This window comes from Heptranchias perlo, chromosome X (genome assembly GCF_035084215.1).
Source record: "Heptranchias perlo isolate sHepPer1 chromosome X, sHepPer1.hap1, whole genome shotgun sequence".
NCBI classification, from domain to species: Eukaryota; Metazoa; Chordata; class Chondrichthyes; order Hexanchiformes; family Hexanchidae; genus Heptranchias; species Heptranchias perlo.
Window position 1 is genome coordinate 2,192,490 of NC_090370.1, and position 13,349 is coordinate 2,205,838.

Here is a 13,349-nt window from a genome sequence, read left to right on the forward strand (position 1 = left end):
TCAGATTACAAAGACAGAGAGAGAAAGAGACCCAAAAGGCAGAGAGAAAGAGAGAATGACCAGTTGTATTAAAAACAGATAACTTTTTTTCGCTGGTGGGGTTACATGTAGCGTGACATGAACCCAAGATCCCGGTTGAGGCCGTCCTCATGGGTGCGGAACTTGGCTATCAATTTCAGCTTGACGATTTTGCGTTGTCGTGTGTCTCGAAGGCCGCCTTGGAGAACGCTTACCCGAAGATCGGAGGCTGAATGTCCTTGACTGCAGAAGTGTTCCCCGACTGGGAGGGAACCCTCCTGTCTGGCGATTGTTGTGCGGTGTCCGTTCATCCGTTGTCGCAGTGTCTGCATGGTCTCGCCAATGTACCATGCTCCGGGGCATCCTTTCCTGCAACGTATGAGGTAGACAATGTTGGCCGAGTCACAGGAGTATGAACCGTGCACCTGGTGGGTGGTGTCCTCTTGTGTGCTGGTGGTATCCGTGTCGATGATCTAGCATGTCTTGCAGAGTTTGCCGTGGCAGGGTTGTGTGGTGTCGTGGATGCTGTTCTCCTGAAAGCTGGGTAATTTGCTGCGAACGATGGTCTGTTTGAGGTTGGGTGGCTGTTTGAAGGCGAGTAGTGGAGGCATGGGGATGGCCTTAGCGAGGTGTTCGTCGTCATCGATGACATGTTGAAGGCTGCGGAGAACATGGCGTAGTTTCTCCACTCCGGGGAAGTACTGGACGACGAAGGGTACTCTGTTGGTTGTGTCCCGTGTTTGTCTTCTGAGGAGGTCTATGCGATTTTTCGCTGTGGCCTGTCGGAACTGTCGATCGACGAGCCGAGCGTCATATCCCGTTCTTACGAGGGCGTCTTTTAGCGTCTGTAGGTGTCCATCGCGTTCCTCCTCGTCTGAGCAGATCCTGTGTATTCACAGGGCCTGTCCATAGGGGATGGCCTCTTTGACGTGGTTAGGGTGGAAGCTGGAAAAGTGGAGCATCGTGAGGTTGTCCGTGGGCTTGCGGTTCGAGCACGACTTCTTCACTGCACAGGACCTCCAACCAACGCTATACACCAGATACATCGACGACATTTTCTTCCTATGGACCCACGGCGAAGAATCACTGAAGAGACTACACGATAACATCAACAAGTTCCATCCCACCATCAAACTCACCATGGACTACTCCTCAGAATCGGTTTCTTTCTTGGACACATGAATCTCCATCAAAGACAGGCACCTCAGCACCTCACTCTACCGCAAGCCCACGGACAACCTCACGATGCTCCACTTTTCCAGCTTCCACCCTAACCACGTAAAAGAGGCCATGCCCTATGGACAGGCCCTGCGAATACACAGGATCTACTCATACGAGGAGGAATGCGATGGACACCTACAGACGCTGAAAGACGCCCTCGTAAGAACGGGATATGACGTTCGACTCGTCGATCGACAGTTCCAACGGGCCACAGCGAAAAATCGCATAGACCTCCTCAGAAGACTAACACGGGACGCAACCAACAGAGTACCCTTCGTCGTCCAGTACTTCCCCGGAGCGGAGAAACTGCGCCATGTTCTCCACAGCCTTCAACATGTCATCAATGACGACGAACACCTCGCTAAGGCCATCCCCACGCCTCCACTACTCGCCTTCAAACAGCCACCCAACCTCAAACAGACCATCGTTCGCAGCAAATTACCCAGCTTTCAGGAGAACAGCGTCCACGACACCACACAACCCTGCCACGGCAAACTCTGCAAGACATGCTAGATCATCGAGACGGATACCACCAGCACACAAGAGGACACCACCCACCAGGTGCACGGTTCATACTCCTGTGACTCGGCCAACATTGTCTACCTCATACGTTGCAGGAAAGGATGCCCCGGAGCATGGTACATTGGCGAGACCATGCAGACACTGCGACAACGGATGAACGGACACCGCACAACAATCGCCAGACAGGAGGGTTCCCTCCCAGTCGGGGAACACTTCTGCAGTCAAGGACATTCAGCCTCCGATCTTCGGGTAAGCGTTCTCCAAGGCGGCCTTCGAGACACACGACAACGCAAAATCGTCAAGCTGAAATTGATAGCCAAGTTCCGCACCCATGAGGACGGCCTCAACCGGGATCTTGGGTTCATGTCACGCTACATGTAACCCCACCAGCGAAAAAAAGTTATCTGTTTTTAATACAACTGGTCATTCTCTCTTTCTCTCTGCCTTTTGGGTCTCTTTCTCTCTCTGTCTTTGTAATCTGACCCATTGTGTATTCAGTATTCTGGGATGTAATGTTTTCCGTGGCTAACCTGTCTGAACACCAACAACTCCTTTGATTGCTGTGATCGTCTCCCAGCTGAGGTGTGATAGGGGGCAGTTGGAAAGATTATCTGTAATCACCAGGCATTGTTCTCTGACTGTATATGCTATGCGTTTTTAGAGCCCTTCACTCACCTGACGAAGGAGGAAAGCTCCGAAAGATTGTGATTTAAAATAAAACTGTTGGACTATAACCTGGTGTTGTGCGACTCCTTACATTTGTCCACCCCAGTCCATCACCGCCATGTCCACATCATGTTTGATTTTGCTCTTGTATTTTAACCTCTTTGTTACTTGTTATAGCTTCTTAATAAAGCAATCTTTTGATTAAGGACAGGAACTTCCACGTCCTAAGATGCTTTACAGGAGTGTTGTCAAACAAAATTTAATACTGAGCCACATATTAGGATCAAAAGCTTGGTCAAAGAGGAGGTTTTATGGAGCGACTTAAAGGAGAGGATAGAGGCAGAGAGGTTTAGGGAGGGACAACAGCACATAGTCCGTAATTAATGCTGTGGAATTTAAATAAACCACAGACTCCCTGGAGTAGAATTTTAGCGGGACTTTTCCTGATCTCCCGCCGTCGCTTCGGCGGGAACTCCGGAGAAACAGCATAAACGGCTGTTATTATCAGAAATGGCTGTTTCTTTGGGCTTTTCGCCGGATCTCCCGCCAAAGTTAAGCAGTGGGCCGATGTTTACACGTCACCCCACGGGTCACACCTCCTCTACCTCACACGTCAGACGCACGGGCTGCGCGTGACGCAATTTCTTCGAAATCAGCTGCCTGGGCTCGAGCCTCGCTGCTGCCGCTCTTCCCGCCCTGACCCCCTCCCGCCGGACAGGCAACCTCCAAACTCGCTCTCAGCCAACCAGACCGCACTACTCGGCAGTGAGCGACAGACGCACTGACCAATCAGCTGGCGGTGGTTGGTTGGCTCGTTTGCCAGCCAGACAACACGGGGGGCGGGACTAGCGCCGAGCCAATGATGCAAACGTGCACCAATAGGCTGCTAGAATGCGGGAGTAAACCGCCAATAAGCGTGCCGAGGGGCGGGACATGTGCTGTTTTGCTTCAGTCCGAGGTAGGAGTTTGTTGAGTTGCTGGAAGGGCCTGTTGTTCCAGTGTGTTGAGTTATTGTGATTTGGATACAGTAAATATGAGGATTACAATGTAATTAAGTAAAAGTGAGACATTAATAAGAACAACCGCCACAGCACTATCTGTGAAAAGCGTCCCGATAACGGATAATAGTTTACTTTACATGATTTGAAATTCTAGGTTTGAACAGAGAAGTTCAGGTAAGGCAGCAACTTAATGGATACTTTGTAAATTAAAGACTCTGCTGTAACCTTATCCAGGTTACTTGTATGCTAAATGAACTTGAGATGAGGTGAGAGCAGGGAGGAACAATAATCTTCCCTGGTATCTGGGACTGATTTCAGCCACGTCGTCTCGTCTGGACTGATACTTGAATGACATTTTCAATCTCCCAGCTGACTAGATATTGATTGGCGCTTCCTGAGTGTATTCAGTCAGTGCTTTAGATATTTCCATACCGTTCACCTGACGAAGGAGGAAGCCTCCGAAAGCTTGTGGAATTTAAAATAAATTTGTTGGACTATAACTTGGTGTTGTAAAATTGTTTACAATTAGATATTTTCATCACTCGTAGAATTTTACTGATTGCTGGTTTCCAACAATCATTTTAAAATGTCTCTCCTTTCACCAAATTTTAATAAGATGAAGCATAAGGTTGAAGGTCACTTTGCATATATTTGACTAATCAATTTTAAAAAAAAACTATGTTTACTTTGATAATTAGAGTGAGCTTTTGGATTAGTGGTTGAGCATTCCTGCCTCTTGAGTCAGATGGTGCAGGGTTCGAATCCCACTCCAGGCAGTCCCAGCGATTGCAGACCGGAGCTCCAGCTCTCAATTCTGGGTTGACATCTAGCGGGATACTCTTATTCAGTGGGTGTCTTCCCCCCCCCCCCCCATAGTGTGGGTTATGGGAGCCCATAGAACTACCCACCCTATTGGTGGGGATAAAGAAGGTTATGGCCATGGAAGGATAGTTCACATCGCGGCCTGTCAGACTTAATCAGCCTGCACATCTTTCCACTACTTCACACTATTCTCCAAGGGAAGAATGTGAAAATACAAAAAACAACTTTTGTAGGTTTTTCAATCTATATTGTTTTGCTTAAAAAAACATACAATTTTATAGTGGCTAGGCCTTGGCAAGGATGTGAGATGTTCCTTGTTGAGATTGGTCTGAGCTGTGTACATTTTCTCCATATATTCAGGACCCTTGATGCTCCAGGGATCAAAACAAAATTATCTTCACTCTTAAGCAACAAACTGTCCCTAGTTTAAGCACAGGCACAGCAATGCCAGCAGTGATTCCACAGTCCCCAGAATACCTTATGGTAAATCTATAAAGTGGCTTCACAAAGTATGTCAACAGAAGTAAATTTCTTCTTTGCAACATCTGGATTTTTTTTATATATAAGAAAGCTTATTGATGGAAGTTGGTGCCAAGAGTGTGTAGTTTGTATCGTTGTGTGTCTGACTTGGCTCTCTGATCCTGCAATGGACTCAGGATTGGAGAGGGGAACTCATTTGTGTAGGTACACTGGTTGCATATCACAGACTCGTCTCATAATTTTTCTCCCCTCGTGTTGGCTTATGCTGAATTTGGGTTCCATAGGCATTGTCCAAATGCACATTCTTCATGTGGAAGCCTAAATTGTAGGTGATGGTAGGCAGCCCAGCTGTGGGGGTGAATTGGAAGTGAAGGAGAGAACATGATAGTCGTGCATAATGCTGTCCTCACTGACTACGTATGTCTTTGGGTCTCTCTTCATCTTCTGCTAGCACTCGGATGATGTTGGTGCTTAACCCTAGAATGATGGTCCTCTGATACTAGAGATCAGCTTTGTGACACAAATACTCGGCCTTGTACTTTACTGATTTGGCAATAGAGCTCTGCATTCTGTTTGCTTTTTGTTGTTGCTGTGACTGTACATTGTCATGATGAGGAGATGCCGGTGATGGACTGAGGAAGGAGGAAGCCTCCGAAAGCTTGTGAATTTCAAATAAAATTGCTGGACTATAACTTGGTGTTGTAAAATTGTTTACAATTGTACATTGTCACTACAGAGTCCAATGTCACTCCCCAATCTCTTTCAGCCTCTTGTCCCAGCTAGTTCAACTCGATTTGTTAAGTATGTTCTCCATTTTTAAAAATTTAATCCAGTGTGCAAGACCTTGCATTTATTTATCTGTATTGAATTCATCTGCCATGGTTCACTTGCAAATATTTTCTAGGTCCCTGTGTAATTCTTTGGTTGTTTAGTATCATCTGTGAATTTAACCAATTTACATTCTGATTTCAGCTCATTATGTAGCTCTCTTTTCTGTCTTCTCTTTCCCACCCCCGCCCTAAAAAAAATCATACTAACCTCTCCACTCAGTTAACTTTTTTTTTAAAAGCAAACTCGTGGTCAGAGTTCCACTTACCCAAAATGCTGCTGGACTACATGTGCAAGTCTTAACATCAGACCCATTTTTAAAAATCAAGTTGTTCTTGGGATGGAGGTGACACTGGCATGGTCACATTTATTGCCCATTCCTAGTTATCCTGAAGGCATTAAGAGTCCAGCACATAGTGTGAGACCGGAATTGCATATCGACCAGACCAGGTAGCAGTGGCAGATTCCCATCGCTGAAGGACCAGTTAGTGAACCAGTAGGGTTTTTACACCAATCTGTTGGTGTTTGTGGTCATTATTCCTGGTACCAGTCCACAAATTCCCAGATTTATTGAATTAAATTTCACAACTTGCCATGATGGGATTTGAGCCCATAACCTCTGGGTTGCTGGTCCAGTACCAGAACCACTAGAACCCACACAAACCCTAATCCCCCCCCATAACTGTCACTTATTTCTTGTTGCTCTCAGTATTAAGAACAAGCATGTTGTTGAGAAAGCACAAATGCAGCATCTCAACTTGAGACCCTTGGGATTTAATGTGCTGTCGTGTTCAAATCACTTAATAATGTAAACATATTTTTTTATATGTAAGGTATTTCATCATTTTGATGTGTATGCTCCAAAAAGACTGTAGCCTGTTATTGTTGTTAATCTTTAATATTCCATACCCTTGAGGTGGAATCTCTGAATCATTTTTTTCCATTTGCTGTTGTTTCCGTCCTGAGAATTGAGACTCTTGATTAGTCTGACATCAGAGGGCTACAAAATTATAGGGGGTGGGGGCCAGGGAGGGGGAGAAAGGCAAAATTGAGTCCAAATTCATATATGCCTCCCGTAAAAGACTGCTTCCCTTCATTTTTCTTTCCCCTCTCCTGAGGGCCTTGCCTACTGAACTATAGCTCCACGGGTACCAGCAGCCTGCTTGTCATTCGTTCAAGTGACCATTCTTCATGTGTGACCCCAGACAGTGAATGATGGCAGGCTATTCAACTGGGGGAGGAGAGGAGAGGAGAGGAGAAAGGCTGGTGCAATTGGGCCGGATCCTGTCCTTCCCTGACATCCACGTGCACATTTGTCACTGGAAGCCCCGGCCGATAATTCTTCTCTCTTCCCCGCCTCCCCTTCCCCCAGCCCAGGGGGGTTGAGGCCTATTACAGCATCCGTACTACTGCCGTGGCTGTTGAACCTGGTGCCTTCCTAATCTGGCTCTGTGCCATGCTTCCCTTTTACCAACTGTGGTGTTAGAGAGCTATATGCAGAGCAAGATTTTGTTGAAATTTGATGTATTAAGTTTCACATACTGCATTTATTGCTCCTATATATACATATAAAACAAATCTGTTGCTGGACTGAGCATTATGTTGTGTATTAGGAACTTAACGTTGTTGTGAACCTCAAACATGCTTTACTGCAGATGCTGGCTCAGCCTAATGGCTTCCTCAAATGTATTTGTAGACTTCTTCTGTAAACCATAAGTTTTATACACATTAGCAAATAGGTGGAGTGCTAGCATGTAACTCTTTCACCTCTGTGTCAGCTGTGGTTCAGTGGTAGCACTCTCACCTCGGAGTCAGAAGGTTGTGGGTTCAAGTCCCACTCCAGAAACTTGAACCCTATAATTCAGGCTCACACTCCAGCGCCGCGCAGTCGGAGGGCCAGTACTGAGGGAGCGCCGCGCTGTCGGAGGGCCAGTACTGAGGGAGCGCCGTGCTGTCGGAGGGCCATTGGGAAAATGCTAGAATCCGTTATTAAGGAAGTAGTAGCAGGACATTTGGAGACTCATAATACAATCAAGGAGAGTCAACATGGTTTTATGAAGAGGAAATCGTGTCTGACAAATTTATTAGAGTTCTTTGAGGAAGTAACGGGCAGGGTGGATAAAGGGGAACCAATGGATGCAGTATATTTAGATTTCCAAAAGGCATTTGATAAGGTGCCACATAAAAGATTACTGCAGAAGATAAGAGCTCATGGTGTTGGGGGTAATATACTGGCATGGATAGAGGATTGGCTAACTAACAGAAAACAAAGAGTCGGGATAAAAGGGATATTTTCAAAATGGCAATCTGTAACTAGTGGGGTGCCGCAGGGCTCAGTGCTGGGGCCTCAACTATTTACAATATATATCAATGACTTGGATGAAGGAACAGAGTGTCTTGTGGCCAAATTTGCTGATGATACAAAGATAGGTGGAAAAGCAAGTTGCGATGAGGACACAAAGTGTCTGCAAAGGGATACTGACAGGTTAAGCATAAGAACATAAGAAATTGGAGCAGGAGTAGGCCAATCGGCCCCTCGAGCCTGCTCCGCCATTCAATAAGATCATGGCTGATCTGATCCCAACCACAAATCTAAAGAACACAAGAAGTCGGAGCAGGACCCGGCCACATAGCCCCTGGGCCCTCTCCGCCACCCACAGGGCATTGACCGATCCGAACTCAGCTTCATGTCCAATTTCCTGCCCGCTCCCCATAACCCCTAATTCCCTTTACTTCTAGGAAACTGTCTATTTCTGTTTTAAATTTATCTAATGATGTAGCTTCCACAGCTTCCTGGGGCAGCAAATTCCACAGACCTACCACCCTCTGAGTGAAGAAGTTTCTCCTCATCTCAGTTTTGAAAGAGCAGCCCCTTATTCTAAGATTATGCCCCCTAGTTCTAGTTTCACCCATCTTTGGGAACATCCTTACCGCATCCACCCGATCAAGACCCTTCACAATCTTATATGTTTCAATAAGATCGCCTCTCATTCTTCTGAACTCCAATGAGTAGAGTCCCAATCTACTCAACCTCTCCTCATATGTCCGCCCCCTCATCCCCGGGATTAACCGAGTGAACCTTCTTTGTACTGCCTCGAGAGCAAGTATGTCTTTTCTTAAGTATGGAGACCAAAACTGTATGCAGTATTCCAGGTGCGGTCTCACCAATACCTTATATAACTGCAGCAATACCTCCTTGTTTTTATATTCTATCCCCCTAGCAATAAAAGCCAACATTCCGTTGGCTTTCTTGATCACCTGCTGCACCTGCATACCAACTTTTTGATTTTCTTGCACTAGGACCCCCAGATCCCTTTGTACTGCAGTACTTTCCAGTCTCTCGCCATTAAGAAAATAACTTGCTCTCTGATTTTTCCTGCCAAAGTGCATAACCTCACATTTTCCAATATTATATTGCATCTGCCAAATCTCCGCCCACTCACCCAGCCTGTCTATATCCCCTTGCAGGTTTTTTATGTCCTCCTCACTCTCTACTTTCCCTCCCATCTTTGTATCATCTGCAAATTTTGATATGTTGCACTCGGTCCCCTCCTCCAAATCGTTAATATAGATTGTAAAGAGTTGGGGACCCAGCACCGACCCCTGTGGAACACCACTGGTTACTGGTTGCCAGTCCGAAAATGAACCATTTATCCCAACTCTCTGCTTCCTGTTCGATAACCAATCCTCCACCCATGCCAGAATATTACCCCCAATCCCGTGATTTTTTATCTTAAGTAATAATCTTTTATGTGGCACCTTGTCGGATGCCTTCTGGAAGTCTAAATACACTATGTCCACTGGTTCCCCTTTATCCACCCGAAACGTTATATCCTCGAAGAACTCAAGCAAATTTGTCAGACATGACTTCCCCTGGCAGATGGACTATAATGTGGGAAAATGTGAAGTCATCCACTTTGGGAGGAAAAATAAAAAAGCAAAATATTATTTGAATGACGAAATAGTACAAAATTCTGCGGTACAGAGGGATCTGGGTGTCCTCGTACATGAAACACAAAAAATCAACATACAGGTGCAGCAGGTAATCCGGAAGGCAAATGGAATATTGGCCTCTATTTCTAGGGCGATGGAGTATAAAAGCAGGGAAGTCATGCTACAACTGTATAGGGTGTTGGTGAGACCACACCTGGAGTACTGCGTACAGTTCTGGTGCCCTTATTTAAGGAAGGACATACTTGCATTGGAGGCAGTTCAGAGAAGGTTCACTAGGTTGATTCTGGGTATGGAAGGGTTGTCTTATGAGGAAAGATTGGACAGGTTGGGTCTATACTCATTGGAGTTTAGAAGAATGAGAGGAGACCTTATTGAAACATACAAGATTCTGAGGGGACTCGATAGGATAGATGCTGAGAGGATGTTACCCCTCGTGGGGGAATCTAAAACTAGGGGGCATAGTCTCAGAATAAGGGGTCGCCCGTTTAAGACGGAAATGAGGAGGAATTTCTTCTCCCAGAGGGTCGTGAATCTTTGTAATTTTTTACCCCAAAAAGCTGTGGAGGCTGAGTCATTGAATACATTCAAGGCTGAGTTAGACAAATTTTTGATCAGCAAGGGAGTCAAAGGATATGGGGAAAAGGCGGGAAAGTGGAGTTGAGGTAAAAATCAGATCAGCCATGATCTCATTGAATGGCGGAGCAGGCTCGAGGGGCTGAATGGCCTACTCCTGCTCCTATCTCTTATGGTCTTATGGGGCAGTGCTGAGGGAGCGCTGCACTGCCGGAGGGGCAGTGCTGAGGGAGCGCTGCACTGCCGGAGATGCCATCTTTCGGATGAGACGTTTAACCGAGGCCCTGTCTGCGCTCTCAGGTGGATGTAAAAGATCCCATGGCACCATTTCAAAGTAGAAGCAGGGGAGTTCTCCCCGGTGTCCTGGCCAATATTTATCCCTCAATCAACATTACTAAAAAAAATGCAGATTATCTGGTCATTATCACATTGCTGTTTGTGGGATCTTGCTGTGTGCAAATTGGCTGCCGCGTTTCCTACATTAGGCTTTGGGACATTCTGAAGTCGTGAAAGGTGCTATATAAATGCAAGTTCATTCTTTCTGGGTTCAAGTCCAACCTGGGCTGATAGTGGTTATAATAATGAGCTACAAAGGTCTCGAGTGCAGCAAACTACTAAACCAGGTTTTTTGGTTGGGGTGAGCCCACAGCACAAAACTTCCCATATTTCTGTGCTAACTGGTATTTAATTTAGTAAACTCACTTGGAGAGCCAACAAAGGTGGTTGGTGTGAGAAATGGTATTGTAATACCGGTGCTTTTCCAATTAAATGTCCAACTGCAACACCCTTTCTCCTCCCCTCTCCCAGTTGAATAGCCTGCCATCATTCACTGTCTGGGGTCACACATGAAGAATGGTCACTTGAACGAATGATTAGGGGGCTGCTGGTACCCATGGAGCTGTAGTTCAGTAAGGAGGAAAGGCCTTCAGGAGAGGGGAAAGAAAATTGAAGGGAAGCAGTTTTCTATGGGAGGTGCTTTTCTGAGGCTAAAGTTCCGCAACCCTGTTGGGACTGAGTGGAGGTATTCACCCTGCATTTGGTCTCTGCTATACTAGGCTAGGGAGTGCTTGATTGTGAGCCTAGGTGTCAAAAATGGGGAAAATGTTACAATCCCTAGCATGGTTGCACATGAAACCACACAAAAAAAAAATCAGTGATTCCAAAAATGAATCGGTTAGAATACAGTAACAGTTTTGTAACCAGTGGTTTGGTATCCCGAGACACTCAATCTCAGACAACTTTTTTTCCCCCCGTTGGGTGGTTACCAGAGACAGTCCAGAATTGAGTCATTTCACTCTCTCTAATACTGTGCTGGTATTGCGTAGTGCAGAATATGCAGTTATTCTTCAACACTATATAGACGACAACATGGCAACTTTTGTTTCATTAGCACGGTCCCGTTCTGGTCGCTGAACACGAGACTTCGAACTGGGTGTGCGTGGAAAACCATAAAGAAATGCCTGACCATATTAACTTTCTAATACACCTAAACCATAAAGAGATACCTGACCACGTTAATGTAGAAATACGTGAACAGTTACTTGACCATAAAAAGAAAAGAAATGCATGATTGATATTTGACCAATGTTAACTCCTTGACTCCCATACATGGGGTAGCTACAGCACACACACACAGAAAGACACAATTGTGTAATTACGTTTAAGTCTTGGTATGTTGATAATTAAGTTGGCTGTCCAGGTGCTTGGTACTGTCTGCACCCCCCCCCCCCCCCCCGAGCAGATAAGGGTATTGCTGACTATAAAATATAATGAGAATACAGTTTCTTAAGAGGCCATGTGGCCTTGAGACTGACTTCAGCCCTACTGATAAGCCAGCTTCAGAATTTAGGGAGGGTAGTGTTCTCAGGCCTACGAGGCCTACGTGCCAAAACAAGAATGAGCTATGGATGTCCAGAGGAGGCAGGCTCACTACTTGATTGACCAACTATCTGAACCAATAAAGAATGTACATGTATGCCCATATTCTATGACAGGTGGCATTGCAAATTAAACTGTATAAATGTGAAATGTTTTCCTTTGTTCAGGGAAGAGGTTATTCTGACCGTTGTTCAGAATACAGCTTCCCTTGTATACAAGTCAATTAAAGTAAAAGTTTTCCCTTTGTGATACTGGTTTGAGTGTGTTAGTGCATTGGTATAGTGTTAAGTTTTCGACATGTGTGTTGACGGTTATCGGGGTGAACTCCAGTTGAATGTTACCTCCTGATGGGGGCACTTATGATGTTTTTGGCCTGGTGGCATTGAGTTAGCTCAGTGCTACTCTACTGGTCCAACTCAAAATAGGCCTACCCAAAAGCTTCTCAGCATCACAGTATTGCCCCCTTAACATATATATATATATATATATATATATATATATATATATATATATATATATATAGAGTGAATTCACCGATTCGTTGCTTGGAGGGTACGCAGGTTGGAGACAGGGCTACAACACTTTAGCGTCAATTCTTTGACCTGCACACCCTTCGACTGTGGCTCCTTGCTGGGACCAGGAATTGGTGAACTTGCCCATTAGATCACTGGACAGTGAGCAGATGCAAGAACCCTGACCACTACTTGTTTTTCTTTAATTACTGCATTAGTCTTCCTGGTATCTCTTGCCTCCACACTTTTGTCTTTGGCTGGGAGCCAGGCTGATTGAAACTTGGAACAATGTGTCATTGAGATAGCTGCTGCATGTGGTGTGGATACAACCAGTCAGATCCTAGCTCTGTGGAAGCATGGACAGTGATACAGCTTGTCTGGGAGCACTGGCCTCCGATAACATTTCAGGAGCCAAGGTATACAATAGATAGAAGATGCAGATACAGGTGGAAATGGAATGCTGCAGGTTACTGTTAGTTGAATGGTGACTGAGGGACCGTGAATGCCATCTCCAAAAATGAAGCTGAACTCAGGATCAGAATGGTGTTTGAATTCAGACCTGTTTTGATAAAGTAACAAAATACTGTATTGTGTTCCCCTGACAGCTCAGCTACAAAGGCAGTAAAAGAACTTGCATTTATATAGTGCCTTTCACAACCTCAGGATGTCCTAAAGTGCTTTACAGCCAATGAAGTACTTTTGAAGTGTGGTCATTGTTGTAATGTAGGAAACATGGCAGCCAATTTGCGCACAGCAAGATCCCACAAACAGCAATGTGATAATGACCAGTTAATCTGTTTTTTTTTAGTGATGTTGGTTGAGGGATAAATATTGGCCCCAGGACACCGGGGAGAATGTCTCAACCGAAAGGCGG

General features: G+C 45.4%; 1 protein-coding gene across 1 annotated transcript in view; it reads left to right on the forward strand.

The window, feature by feature from the left end:
* The first annotated feature begins 3,393 nt into the window (after positions 1–3,393).
* The window catches only part of LOC137307125 (signal transducer and activator of transcription 1-like), a 65,499-nt gene continuing 55,543 nt past the window's right edge, over positions 3,394–13,349 (forward strand). The window contains exon 1 of the mRNA XM_067976443.1: positions 3,394–3,602. The gene's annotated coding sequence lies outside the window, so the exon portion shown is untranslated. The remainder of the gene's footprint in view (positions 3,603–13,349) is intronic.